At 30.2% G+C, this 14,267-nt stretch overlaps 1 pseudogene; it reads right to left on the reverse strand.

Annotated features, from left to right (window-relative positions):
• Window positions 1-10,852: 10,852 nt before the first annotated feature.
• On the reverse strand, window positions 10,853-11,823 carry LOC142324300 (uncharacterized; annotated as a pseudogene).
• Window positions 11,824-14,267: the final 2,444 nt, after the last annotated feature.

Raw genomic sequence — 14,267 nt, forward strand, 5'->3', positions numbered from 1 at the left:
AAAAAAGTGAAAATCCACCTTACCAGCAAATTAAATGTGGGTTTTTCCTACATCTTTCAGTTCTTACTGTTGTTAGGAGAATAAAATAATATTAAAAAATTAAAATGATTAAGCAGTCATTATCAGTATTTGAGAATACTGATAAATAGCAAACAGTCATGACTGCTTAATCATTTTAATTTATTTTATTATATTGTTGTATTCTCCTGACGATGGTCTAAGGATTGAAAGATCTAGGAAAAACACATTTAATTTGCTGGTAAGGTGGATATTTACTTTTTTAATAATATAATAATACTGTTAATATTTTAGTGTCGGATTTTTTTAAAAGAATACTTTGTTTTTTAGTGTTTTCAAAAATTAATGATGATATCAGAATAATTTTATCAGGATGCTGTTTTATTTTTTCCATAGATCCTGTCTTGAAAAATATTTATTTATTACATTGTATACATAATTTACAGAAATATAAGTCATATCAATTTAATAGCTTTACAGAAAGTAATATGTTGAAATTTAAATTCCTCTGCTGATGAAGAAAGAAATTGTGCGGCAATCATTTATATGTTCATTTATAGTGTTAGAGAGTCTATCCAGAAAAATGTATTTTCGTGAAGAATTTATACCTTCAATTATTTTTTTTTTATATAGATTTCTGAAGCGTATTATAAATTTGTTATAGTGAAATGACCCGCTTTCATTTAATGAAAGTGGTTGATACATCCTTGTTGTTTATAATGATGAGAATATTGTCTTACATTATTCTCTTCACTTTTAATAAATGTAAAAACTTTATACTCACATTTGTACAATTACTATACTTCAGCTACCCTATGTTCACAAAAAGCAGTTAAATTTAATCAGTATTATGCATTAAATTTAAATTTATGTATGTGTTCTTTTATACATGTACATGTGGTTGTTATCCTTTAAGTATAATATTAATAATAAATAAAGAGTATCTGTTTCAGGTAAGATTTATTATTGATTATTTTCTGTTAAAAAACTTACATACAATATTTGAAAAATAAAGAAAATATAAATATAAAATATCTGCAATAATTTTTTTTTCAGAAATCCGTCATAGCACGCGTTAGTTTATTTGAAATCTTGTCATACATAGGAAATATGTTTAAAGGATGTATTATTCTATTTTAGCACTTTTCTGCATCTGCAAGTTGTATTCTTAAATTTTTTTTTTATCAATAGGTGTCATACAAAAATATTAACGTAAAACCTTTAAGATATATTAAAAACATATACTTAACATCAGTAAGCTTTAGAATGCATATGTATCAGACCCTCTCTATATAATACAAGTTCTTGGGCTGCTCATCATTTTGAAACGTGCTCATCCACTGATGTTCAAGCGATTATGATTAGCATGCCGTATAAGATTGGATTTCTCATATTTATGTGATTAAGAAATATCTAGTTTTGATGGACACATCATACAAAATATTTTATTATTTTTACTTAAACTCCACCTTTTGCTTTTTAATTGCATACTTATAATTAGCTACTGCATCTCTGTTCGACCTGTTATAGTGTATAACAGCACTCTGATCAGACTACAAAGAGCATTTCATTATTCCATTTAAATTTATTCTTTTTTATCATAGTTTATTTTGTTAGTATTTTTATGTTTTCTTTTATTAAAAAAGAGATAGAAATCTATTCCAAGGTCTTGGAAATAAATCTTCATGATTTAAAACTTTTTATTGTAGCGTAATGAACAAAATGTGATATAACTGTGCCTTTTGCTTCATTTTATTCTGGTTAGCTAATTGTAAACTCACTAGAACTCTGAAATATTAGATTAAATTGTAATCGTTATTTAAAATGAATGAATGATTGAAATGAATCTGTATAGAATTTCAGCAAAGAATTAGGCTTATAAATAATTTGATGATATTTGCTATATTCAAATTATAAATAATTTGAATATATTTATTTTATACATTCACCAATATATGGACACGACAACAGCTATTTGTATATATAAATTTTTATTAAACATTTAGTTCAGAACAGTTTACTAATAAATAGTACTTTGCTATAAGTCTGTATAATTTTAAGTTTTACAAAAAAAAGTTCAATTCTCTAAAATCTTAAATCAAACTCATCTACTGCTCGTAAGCTTTGAACAATCGAGTGCAAACATCATCAGTACAATCTTGTGGCTCTAGACCAGTGATTATTGCCAACCCATGCCTTATTAGGCCACTTGTACACATTTGAGCTTCTGTTTCTACCTTTTTATTTGTGTATATGTCCATATTCACACACATTTAACATTTATATTTACAACTAAACACTTTTTAATTGTTTATTGCTTTTATTACTGTTAATGATTTATTTTTAAGAAACAAGCTTATATGAGTTAATAGAATAATATTTGGTCCTAGTGGCATCTATTAAATCACAATGTAGTAGTCATTAGAGGAGAGAATCATAAAGACTTCACCTAATTTGGATCGAGCGTATTATCCTGATTTCATGTACTATGCATGGGAATGACTGTTGCATTAAATTGTAGTGTTGTCATCTAGCTTGACTAAATTTAGCTTTGATCCACTGAATTTGTAATGCTGGGATGCATTACTGAAAAAAAGAAATCCCTAATTTGCTGGGAGTGAAGTTAGATTCCTTTCTCGATTGAAAAGGTTGTATATCTGGGAAAAAATGGATATTTGGAAGAAATTGGTATCTGAATATATTTTGAAACAAATTTTTGATCATAACAAAACAAATCAATTGTATTTAAAAATGTAGCCTATATGAGACAAAGAAAAAAATTTAGGCATTTGTAAACAGGACTTATAATTTGTAAACAGGGATTTATAAACTCCCATTATACCGTTTATTAGTCTATTTTTCTAGAAGTGCTTGTCTGTTTTCTTGCTCACAGATGAATCCCTTCACTTTTGATTTTATTATTGTCATAAAAACAGTTATTTTTATTGATCCAATGCCTTGTATAAGTGACATTTTAAAAAACATTTTGAATAAGGAAAGCAAAATTGTGAGTATTGTTACGTCATAAATTCTTCCAAATTGTCTTGGTACTAATAAATAGTACCTAGACAAAGATAACTAAGATTTATTAAAGACTAAGATGTTAATTTATTTTAACATCTTTTGTTATATAATTTCATTAGAGGTCTTTTCAGTACCTTATTAAAAAACTCAAGAAATTGAGTTGTGTTACTGTATTATATTACTTCAGTAATAATAATAATTGTATTCAGTAATGTGACTTGAACTTCATTCCTTTTGTATTCTGTATTAATCATTTGATCCCATTATATACATTTATATCTGGTTATTTATTTTCTTAATTTTAATTTTTGGTATATAGTTTAACTTCTTTCCATCCATTGGCAAATTAACTGACCTTGTGTACCAACTGACCTAGTTCTTCTATTAAGAATATGCTGTAAGTTTTTTCCCTGATTTGCCCTAAAACATTTTTTTCAAAAGCTTGTATTCTTTGTTATTCTGGATTTCCTGCTATTAATATTCTGTTAACGCAAGATGCTATTAAAACTTTTTCAACTTGAAAGCCTACTCGCTTATTGTAATCTGCATTATATCATTCATTCATCCTTCATGATTTCATTCACATAACAAAATCTTTCTTAGTAAGAAATCCACATCGATCAATATTTTTACTAATAATTGAATGAGCTGCGTTTAATTGCAGGTATACTATTACAATGTTTTATGATAATAATATTAATTTGTTTGTTTGCTTATATTGTTAATTTCACAGTTTTGTTAAAAGTAAATTTTTCTGTCTTGCACTGATAGCCGTTTCATTTTGATGGAGAAGATTATCTTTTATTAATTACTTTATGCAAAGCTATGTTCATCCAGATTTTCTTAGTGAATTTAATGATTTAATTTTTATCGTGTCATTTATTTAATTTAGCTTTATTAAAGCTACTCAACAGATTATGTTATTCTACTTATTTTTATATATATATATTAATTCATAACCTGTATAACTTTTATGCAGAGTTTGTTAAGTTAATTTTATTCAAAAATACAGGTATTTATATTCTTAGATTTTTCTATTTTGCAGTATTTTATCTTGTTTTATTTTCATATATTTTTTAATTAGTTTTATATTTAACAGTGTGTTGTTACAAACATGAGGTTACATATTGTTATACATGTTAGTATATACATATTTGCCTTTCAAGAAGAAATATAGATGATGTAACCAGCAAGTATGTGAATATTTTTTATGTATAATGAAGTTAGTCAAGTATCCGTGCACAATTTGTTTTATGACATTATTATTATTGCTTGTGCCAGTAAAAATAAACATTAGTTTAAAATTATTATTATTATGTATTAATTCCAGTAAAAAATATATAGCATTTATAAATGTAGTCTTATTTATTAGATGTGATTTAGGCCTCTAGATGAAAAAAAGTGTTTGTATTTTGGTTATTAAATTAATATTATTAATTTGAAATGTTCAGCCAATCTGATACAATTTTTTTTTTTTTTTTTAAGAACTAAATGCATTCATTACTTGTTTACAAAGTGAAAACATATATACAGAATTATTTTTATTTGAGAAATTTGCCATGTTCAGTCAGTATACCGTAGTTTTATTATAGGGGATTGGCTGTGCAAAATACCAATATTAAGTTGTAGATAAAAGTGATAATTACAAAAATCACTAACAATTTGATCGTAGTATACGAAGTAGAGTGAACGGGGAAGTTAATAAATATGTGCCACATTTGTAATAATTATGATCATTATTATTATTTAGGATAGTATAATATACTGTGTACAAAGCCTACTGATTCGTCTCTATTTAAGTATCTATTGTATTTTTCATAAAGTTTTCAGTAACAAAGCATAGACTTAGTGAAAATTAAAAATACATTTTATCATTATTTAAAAACAATTATTTTAATATTTACTGAAAGTATTCACTAAGCTTAGTAATGTGTGTGCACATTAATATAATTGAAACTGGTTTATTAAAAAATTTATAATTATAAAACTATACTATCTGTTAATTAATTTAACATAAATTTAACATTTTTGTACTATATTTGTCAACCTTTCTTCTAATATTATGCCTTAAACACTTTATCCATTTTGTAGGATTGTTTGGTGTACCTAAATTTCTTATTAGATTAAAAAACTTTCTGAATTATTTTAATCGGTAATTTTGTTGTATTAGTCTGGGAAAATATTCAAAATCAATTAAATAGTATTACTACGAGGGTGGTCCAGAAAGTAACTTACATTTGTGCCTAGTGTGGAGATGGGTGGGGAGAGAACCACCATCTTGGTGCAAAACATTTCTACACTCAGTATGCAGCAAGCTGTTGTAGCATGTGGACTGTAATTTTTCTACTTTGTTCATTATGAGTTATTGAAATGTACGCTTCAATAGAAAATCCCGCAAGTTGTGAGGGCCGTTCAGTGATTAGGTTTTTACTGGCAAAAAACCTCAAACCAATTAAAATTCATCAGCGACTTTGTGAGGTGTACGGAGATGGAATAATGAGTGAAGGTGGAGTGAGGCAGTGGTACATTCAGTTTAAAAATGGCCGCACCAATGTTCATGATGAGGACTGCAGTGGTCAGCCTAGCCTTGTGAGTAATGAACTGATGTTGAAAATCAACGATAAAATTTGTGAAAATCGTCGCATTACGATTACAGAACTCTCACTTCATTTCCTCCAAATTAAGTTTACTGCATGAAATTGTATCAGGGAAGCTTGGTTATCACAAGTTTTGTGCAAGATGGCTGCCAAAAATCTAAGGCAACAGATTTCTACAGAGAAGGAATTGAAAAGCTTGTGCATCGTTATGATAAGTGTATCAATTTAAATGGCGACTATGTAGAAAAATAGTTTTAAGATTGTCTTTTTCAAACATATAATAAATTTTTTTTCTTTTATTTGGTTGGTGCTTTATTTCAAAACAAGTTACTTTCTGGACAGCCCTTGTATTTACAATGTATTGATTGAGGCTCTTCATTTTACCCGAAGAGCTTTATTTATGAAAAAGCTTTTTTTTTATGTAAACTAATAACTCATGTAATTTTTTACATAAGTTGATTATATGTCATTTTTCCCTGTAATTTCTTTTGAAAAAATTGCTTAATCATTTTTATTTCCATTAATTATAGTTTACCTTGAAGTAGCTAGTAATGAAAACCACTAAGTAAGTCGGAATATGATATAAATCATCCTCTGAACCTTTAAATTATTTTAGTGTTTAAGTGTTCTATTATGTGCATTCATCTGTCATTTTGTTATGCATGTTTTAATCTAAAATTTGTTTAGTTTTGTAAAAAAAAATTGTAATTGCTTTTTAGTTAAAATTGTTCAGTTTTTTAAATTTTTATTTACATTTATCTTTTTGTTTAGACCACATTTTATGTTTCCCATTTTAATGAAATTTTACTATTAAACTATTAAGGATTGATATATATATTTAAGTTTTTTATTGTAGTTCTTTAGTCAGTTAAAAGCAGCAATATAATTATCTCGCTAAAACTTTATATAAAATTAACTTATGTTTAAAATTAATATCACAATGCGTTCGTGTTATACATTCGTATAAGTTTAAAACACAATTTTGTATTACATGTGTGCTTTATCTGCTGCCTGCAAATAAAAATATTACAACTAGTACTGCAAAATTTATTTTAAAATTTTTGTTTGCCTTTTTTATGGTGGCTTAGGCTTATGCTTTACTTTGTACCATAGGAATTCCACAGTTGTATTTTCAGTGGAAATTATACTTATGTGAATCAGATACAAATAAAATTGGAAAAAAACAAGTTGAAACATTTTTGAAAACGGATAGTACAGAATCAGGGGTTCTACACTATCTGAGCTCAGATAGTTCAGAATCCTTATAGGTTTATTAGGTTACCCAATAACCTTCAGATTCTGCACTAAGAGTGCACTTTTGAGTTCACTCAAATTATTTAGATATGCAGAAGTGACATGCTCTTTATTTTAGTGCCAGTGAATCATTATGAGTTTGGTTTTGGAGATTTATATGACTGTTATCCGATTCTATATATTGTAACAGAATAAATCATTAGTTCGCAATATATTACCATATTACAGTTCTACAGTTAGGAAAATATAGGAAATTTGTTAATTTCTTTCCATAATGACACTTCTTTTTTTCATAGTATTTAATTATTTATTAAGGCATAATTTTTTGGCTAAATCACAGTGAAGAAAAACTACTATTTTTTAAATAACTATGTATCCATTTTGGAACAAAATATTTTCAACAAATAGTTTTTTAATCTAATGGTTGTGAAACGATATGTAACTAAACCATGTCTATTGTTAGTTCTTCTGATGTTGCCTAACATAAAAGATTGTGGCAACGTATATTTTTTTTCAAGTATTAGTATCATACTGTGTGACTACTTCTTTCTAATTTCATTTCTGTTAATATTTGTGGTAATTTTTAAAAAATATAATGTCACTGGTACAATTTTTCAAAATAATTGATATTTTATTTTTCATTGTATGATTAAAATACTGACAGTTTTTTTCGAGTTAATCTGTCAATAAAAGTTTAATTTTTTTTTTTACACCTAGTGCGCAACAGTCCCACAATGCATAAGGCATTATCAGGAACCATGACATTTTTTTGTCAGAGAATAAAAAATATTGGTGAGCATTCGCTCAAGGAAATGACTTTTGAACTGGATAAAAATTCTGTATTAATAATAACGTTAAAAATCTATTATCGGCTCTCATTTTTATTTAATTTTTTTTTTCTTTGTGCAGATGTAAAGAAAACCTATTTACATTGCATATAAAGAGTCAGAAAAAGTAAATCCTACACCCTATTTTCTATTAATGAATCCCTTCTGTTTTGCTTTTTTAATTATTTGAGCTGCTTTTATGATTATCACTTTAGGTTATTGATCAGTTGGCTTATATTTATGTTTAACATCAGTTATATATGTATTATTTATCGTGTGACATCTTTATTTTTTTTAATATTAATTATATCATAGAATGATCTTAAATACATAATTTTTATTTCTATATATATATATCATTTACAACATAAAATTAAGAGTACTTTCACGCACTGTTTCATTCATGTGTTCATTAATGTAGAAATGTAAATCATTACATTTAGGTCACAACAGAAAAGATTCTTTAAGTCTATTTAAAAAAAAATTTTTAAATATGTTAAAAGTCTTCATAATTATTATTTTAGCATATTCTTTATATTTAAGCTTCTTTAAATTGAATTTCCAATATTGAACTTAGTTTTTTTACTCTAATATTAACAATATCTGGATTATCTAGAAATTTCTGGTTTTATGTCATACATTGCAATCCCATTTCACTTGTATAGTATTATAATAACTTCTCATTATTTTGGTCGTAATCTACATTTTTAGCTTTGGAATAATAAATATACCCATATCTATGGTGCTTTTTTTTACAAATTAACAATAATTAAATTGAAATATTAATGATAATTGAAGCATTATAGTCATAAAAAAGCCAATTAATTAGTTTTATAAGAAGATTCAGGACTACATTGTAGTTATAAATGGCTTATATGAGAAAGGTTATTGTTTCGTTACCTTCTTTGAAGGTTCTCACCAAAAAAAATTAAATTTTTTTGGAATTATGAGTCGCTTCTTTTATTAAAATTGTGTGTATTTCATTTCTCAGGTTCAGTGAAATTAAACTCTGTATATAGTTTAGGTGTTTTGTATTATTTAAGATGAATAATAAATTTTATTCTATCTAGGTTTTTCTTTTTATTGATTTGATATGGGTGTGTTTATACGCATTCTTGAGTAGTTAGAAAAACCATTTGATATGAAAATAATAAATTTGTATTATATATTTTATTTGATGCATATATCTTGTTGATTTCCGATTCACAGTCAACTTTTGATATGAAAAGAGCAGGTTGGTGTCATTCTACACAGCCACATACACATTGTGATACTGATCCGATAATTTACAACCGATCGGTTGCCACAGATGGAAAGAGACTATTTTCATATCGTATGTTATAATATTTTTTAACTGGTATTAATGCCCCCTCTGTTACCAGTATATATTTGTAACATTCATTTTTTCATTGCATTTTTTAAATTATTAGGTATATAAACAGTTGTACCAAAGTTGTGACATCGATTGCATCTTGATAGTGTATAATTTCACAAAACTGTTTAGAGATTTGCTATTTTGATGATAAAAATTGATGTTCGATTGAATCGGTTATTTATATATATTTTTTCTAAGTTATGTAGTATTATGATCGATATGATGTCTATTAAGTTGTATACTTATTGACTAAATTTATGTGTTATTTTTACTTAATTACTACTTTTGTATAAAAAATAATATATATTCTACAATAGTTTTGTTAACTAAAGCTAATTACTTTGTGATGGTCGATGAGTTAAGTAAAAGGATCTGACAAAATAAGATTAACATATCTGGTTTATTTGGTCTTGTGAAAGGCTTTAGATTTGAAAAGTGGACAAAGTGCTGTATTTTATGTCACGCATGTGGGAATCAGTCAAGTTATTTTGTTTGATAATTTTGATTTATTCTGCATTAGTCTTCCTTGATGCTGTAAGTTATCTGTCCTTTATTACAGTACATATGTTTGAGAATTAATTGTACAATAATGATCAGAAGACTGATATTTTCAGTTGAGACTCTTTGACACTGACAGTTACAGTACATTTGTTATATCTACTATAGTACCTAATCTCTCTCATAATTATTGAAATAAAAATTAATAATGAAAATCAGTGGTATTTGGTAAAAACTAGTTTAAACACTATTATAAAGTATTTATTTACTATACGAGTATGTGCATTTAAGGTAAAACCACCAGTAGTTGACATCTTAAGGAATTATTTATCTGTTTGTTAACATTTCTCAGACTGAATTCACTGTAGGGGAACTTATAATTAGTGATAGCTGTACAAACTATTCGCTTATCATAATGTGATAAGAATTATTTAAATAAAATGAATGTGAAAAGTTCAATGTGAACTTCAGTAGTTGACACCAAGCGAAAACAAGAATGTTTAGTAGTTGACACTCTTTATTTTATTTTCTAACACACTTTATTTATTGACACTGTTTAGTAGTTTACATATGTTTTGAAATAAAAAAAGGTGTAATAAATGAATTTGTGCCTACTTTGTATGAATACAGGAATGTAATGAATGAATGTTACAGAAATGTTAACGTTGTTAAGTTAGACCTATTCTCTAGTTAATTAACTTAAGTTAAGCAAAATTAAGATAAGTTATGAGAATGCGAGAAGTTAACTTAATTTCAGTAAAATTCAAATTCGGGGACAGAGTAAACATTACTCGTTGTACTCATTTTTAAAGGCTTGTCAATGTAGTACAACACAGCTTCCCATTCGTAATCAAATTTATCCACTTTTTCTGGCCATTTTCTGTCTCCCAGATTTTTGCATTGCTGAAATAGTAGCAGCATTTTCAGATATATCAGTTATAACCCCTGGAAATAACTCTTCTTCATAGGAATAGACTACATACTCTCCTACTTTTTTCTCTACTGATTTTTTTAAGGTTGTTCTCTTGTATGTTTTCTTCATCGCTCTAATCTTTAGATTCACCTTCACTATCAGATGACATCTCATCCATGTCGGAGTCAGAACTGTGTTCGTAACGAAGCACCCACTTTGCAGTATTTTTCTGACGCTGCTTAACTTTTTCTTGTTTCGCTTTTGCTTTTTCTTTTTCATCTTTTTTCCTTTGTCTCTAAACAGCATTTTTCACTTTTCTATTTCTTCCTTTTTTGCCAACTTCTTTCTAAAATATTCTTGACACAGCTGTCCTGAGACAATAGCAGGCATTTTTTCCTTCGTGGGTTGTTTTTTTTTCCGGTTCATCCTTGTCTTTCTGACAGAAAAAGTGTCTTTTGAAGGGGCTGGGGATTTCTGCAGATACTGAAGAAGCTTCACAAAGATCAGTATGATTATTGCCATCTTTAGCAGGCTCGTCGATACAAGTAGGAGAGTTCATTTCAGGTGGCAGATTGTAATCATCAGTGGTATGATCAGTAGACTCGTTGATAAGATGAGGAGTGATTGTTACAGATAACAGGTCCCCATCCTCAGTGCTTTGATTGGCAGGCTCATCAATAGGACCAGGTGCATCTAACAAACTACTTTCTAGTTCTAGTTTTGTGTTCTGCCACAGTTCAAAGAGTGACACATCTCTTTCATCCAACTCTTTATTTCTATTACTGTTATGAAATATATTGAGCTTACTTTCAGGAATACTCTGATTGAGAAACCGAAGCCCTTCTTTTAAAAATTGTCTGCGTTCTTCACATTTTGTGACTGGATTATCACCTTCAGTGTTAAACGGGAGAGTGATAGCTTCTGGGTTCCATGGAAACAGTCCACATTTCCTAAAACCATTTTCCAGCATAGACACATTTAATGTATCCTATAACTTCTTTCAGAAGTTTAGGAAAATCTTTTTTCTTTAAGATTGGAGCCTCCAAATTGGATAACCTCCATTCATATACTTTCTTCCTCCAATGCTCTTTAAGACTCGTAAAAACCAAAACATCCATTGGTTGCAAGATATGCGTTGCATTCGAGTACAGTGCATTGAGAATGTTGCCATTTTTTTTCACAAAACTGGCTCACTTGCAAACTCAGATGAGACAAGTGCCCATCCACAAAAACAATGACTGGCAAAAGAATCTTTTCTATCTCCAGCCATGGGTGGAAAATGTCAGCGACGAACTCGAAAAAAACCTCGCAAGTCATCCAACCAAACTCTGTTCTTCCCAGGCCCCACCCTGGAGGAAAATTCTCTGCAATTTCCTGCGGGATCCTTTTATATTTATACAAAACTATTGGGGGAGGTACGGCACCACCTGCGCTAGCTGTGACGAGGACGGTGAGACACTCCTTTTCGTCTGGATTGACTTGCTGATATATTGTCTTGTCCCTTAAACACAGACAGTAAAAGATCAGATAGTCAATTGAAATATAATAATTAGACAATTTCACTGAGTATGTTTTCATTTAATAATTATATTTTTATAAAATAAATCCAATTTTTCAAGAAAAATTCACATTTTTCAAATCTGTTTATAATTATGTCTAAATAAATAAAACCTGTAAAATTGCTATGGATAATAGATAATTTATATTATCCTAAAATATATTTACAATTTTCAACCTAAATAAATTTCTTTTAAAATGTCATTTGCTTTGTGCTTTTACCATCTTTTTTTCTGCCACCCCTTCTCTCCAAGGCTGATCATACAGTTAAGTATACATCAGCCCGGGAGAGTGTCCTTTGTTACTCTAAGGGGGCTTCCCCATCCAGCGGCTGTACATTCGATACAGCAGGTCAGCCCCCCAAGTCCGGATCTTTTTTCTCAATTCTTTTTTTCTTTTTTGTCTTTAGTGCCTACCCAGACTCCCAGGAGGGGTAACTGGACCCAACTATGTCTTTCCCCCCACAGATTGGAACACTGGTTTTTTAGTCCCCAGTCTAATAAGCCCCTGGAGTCCCCACCCGATCATCAGAACCGACACACCTGAGCATGCTGGCCCTCATGGATGGGGCTATCCACCACACTCTACTCTACACTATAAGCTGTGCATAATACCCTCAGTATCCTTTAATCCCATAACCTCTGTAGCAAATGTGTCTACCAACCTCCAATTGCTTTCAGCTATGAGCATGTAACTGATGAAGTTCTCAGGCAAAAGACCATCTAAACCCGCCCACCTTCGCCGGGCATCCCATTCTGGGCAAAGAAAGAGTATATGCTCAACCATGTCCTTTCCAGAACAAAACATACAGTGTGACAACACTCTCCTTCCTATCCGATGTAGAAAGGCTTTGAAATTACCATGTTTTGTGAAAATCTGGGTTAGTTTGAAATTAATTTTTCCATGCTGCCTATTGCACCATGCCTCAAGATCCTGTATTAATTTTCGTGTCCAAATTGAAGTCTCTCCGGTCCTCCATCTATCACTCCAACAATTAAGGGTGATTCTTTTCGCTTCAGCCTTACTCATACCACCTTGTCTGCTCACCCACTACCACATCAACAGATAAAATGGAGGGGTGAACACCAGGACACAAGCCGAGTCATACAAGACAGTCCTAAAAGTCGAGGCAACACCCAGTAGTAGCCTCCTGTGTGTACTTCTTAACCTAACCAAATTTCTCTTCACATTCACTGCTGCACATCAGACCGGAATGGCAAACAAATCACTGACCTGACTGTGGTCATGATCAATCTCTTCTTCGAAGCCCGAGGTGCTGTATGAGATGACAATATCGTGTTCAAAGATTTCATAGTTTTAATTGCGCCCTCACAACATGTCTTTGCATGTTCATTAAACCGACAGGCCTTGTTTAAAGTTACACCCTAGTATTTAACTTATTCTTTGGCTGCAAGGGCAATGGGGTCAAACGCAAGTCAATAGGTCTTATTACTCTTCTGCCCAAGAGCGTTATAGATTCACACTTATCAAGAGCCAAGAATCTGTGCTCCTCCATCCACACATTAATAGTATTAAGGGCTGCATTGCCTTGCTCTTGTTTCTCTTCTTCAGTCTTGCCACCCACAAGGACAGCGAGATCGTCGCATATGGTATTGTTTCTGTACACTCTGGCATCTGCAGTCTAAGAAATTTGTCACATACTATCAGCCAAAACAAAGGACCCAAAACAGACCCTTGGGGAATTCCCCCGAAAGTCTGAAAACTAAGTGGATTCTATTCTGTTTCGGCAGTGATCCATCATTCGTTTAAATACTCTGATTTGCCTCTGGAGGTATTTACTTATACCTTTGGTTCTCAGGATCGACATAATGACATCCCAGGGCAGGGACCCAAAAGCGTTTCTAATGTCCAACAAGATTAGCATGGGTATATGCTGGGTCCTCCAAATATTGGCCGCCCATTCAACAACATTATTTTCTACCCGAGTAGTTGACTGCCTCTGCCAAAAACTATACTGACAATCATGGATGCCGATGCCCATATTAAGTTCGTCTATGATACACGATGCCAGCATCCTCAACTACCTTTCCCAAATTGTTGATTAAACATAAAGGACGGTACTCTAGCAGCTGATTATTTTTTCTGGCCTTGGGAAGAAACACGAGCCATGACTTTCCAGCAATGTCCAGCTTCTTATCTCCAGTCCATAATTAACTTCTTCAACCATCTGCCAAGGAACCTTC

Source organism: Lycorma delicatula, chromosome 4 (assembly GCF_047948215.1).
Source record: "Lycorma delicatula isolate Av1 chromosome 4, ASM4794821v1, whole genome shotgun sequence".
Lineage (NCBI taxonomy): Eukaryota > Metazoa > Arthropoda > Insecta > Hemiptera > Fulgoridae > Lycorma > Lycorma delicatula.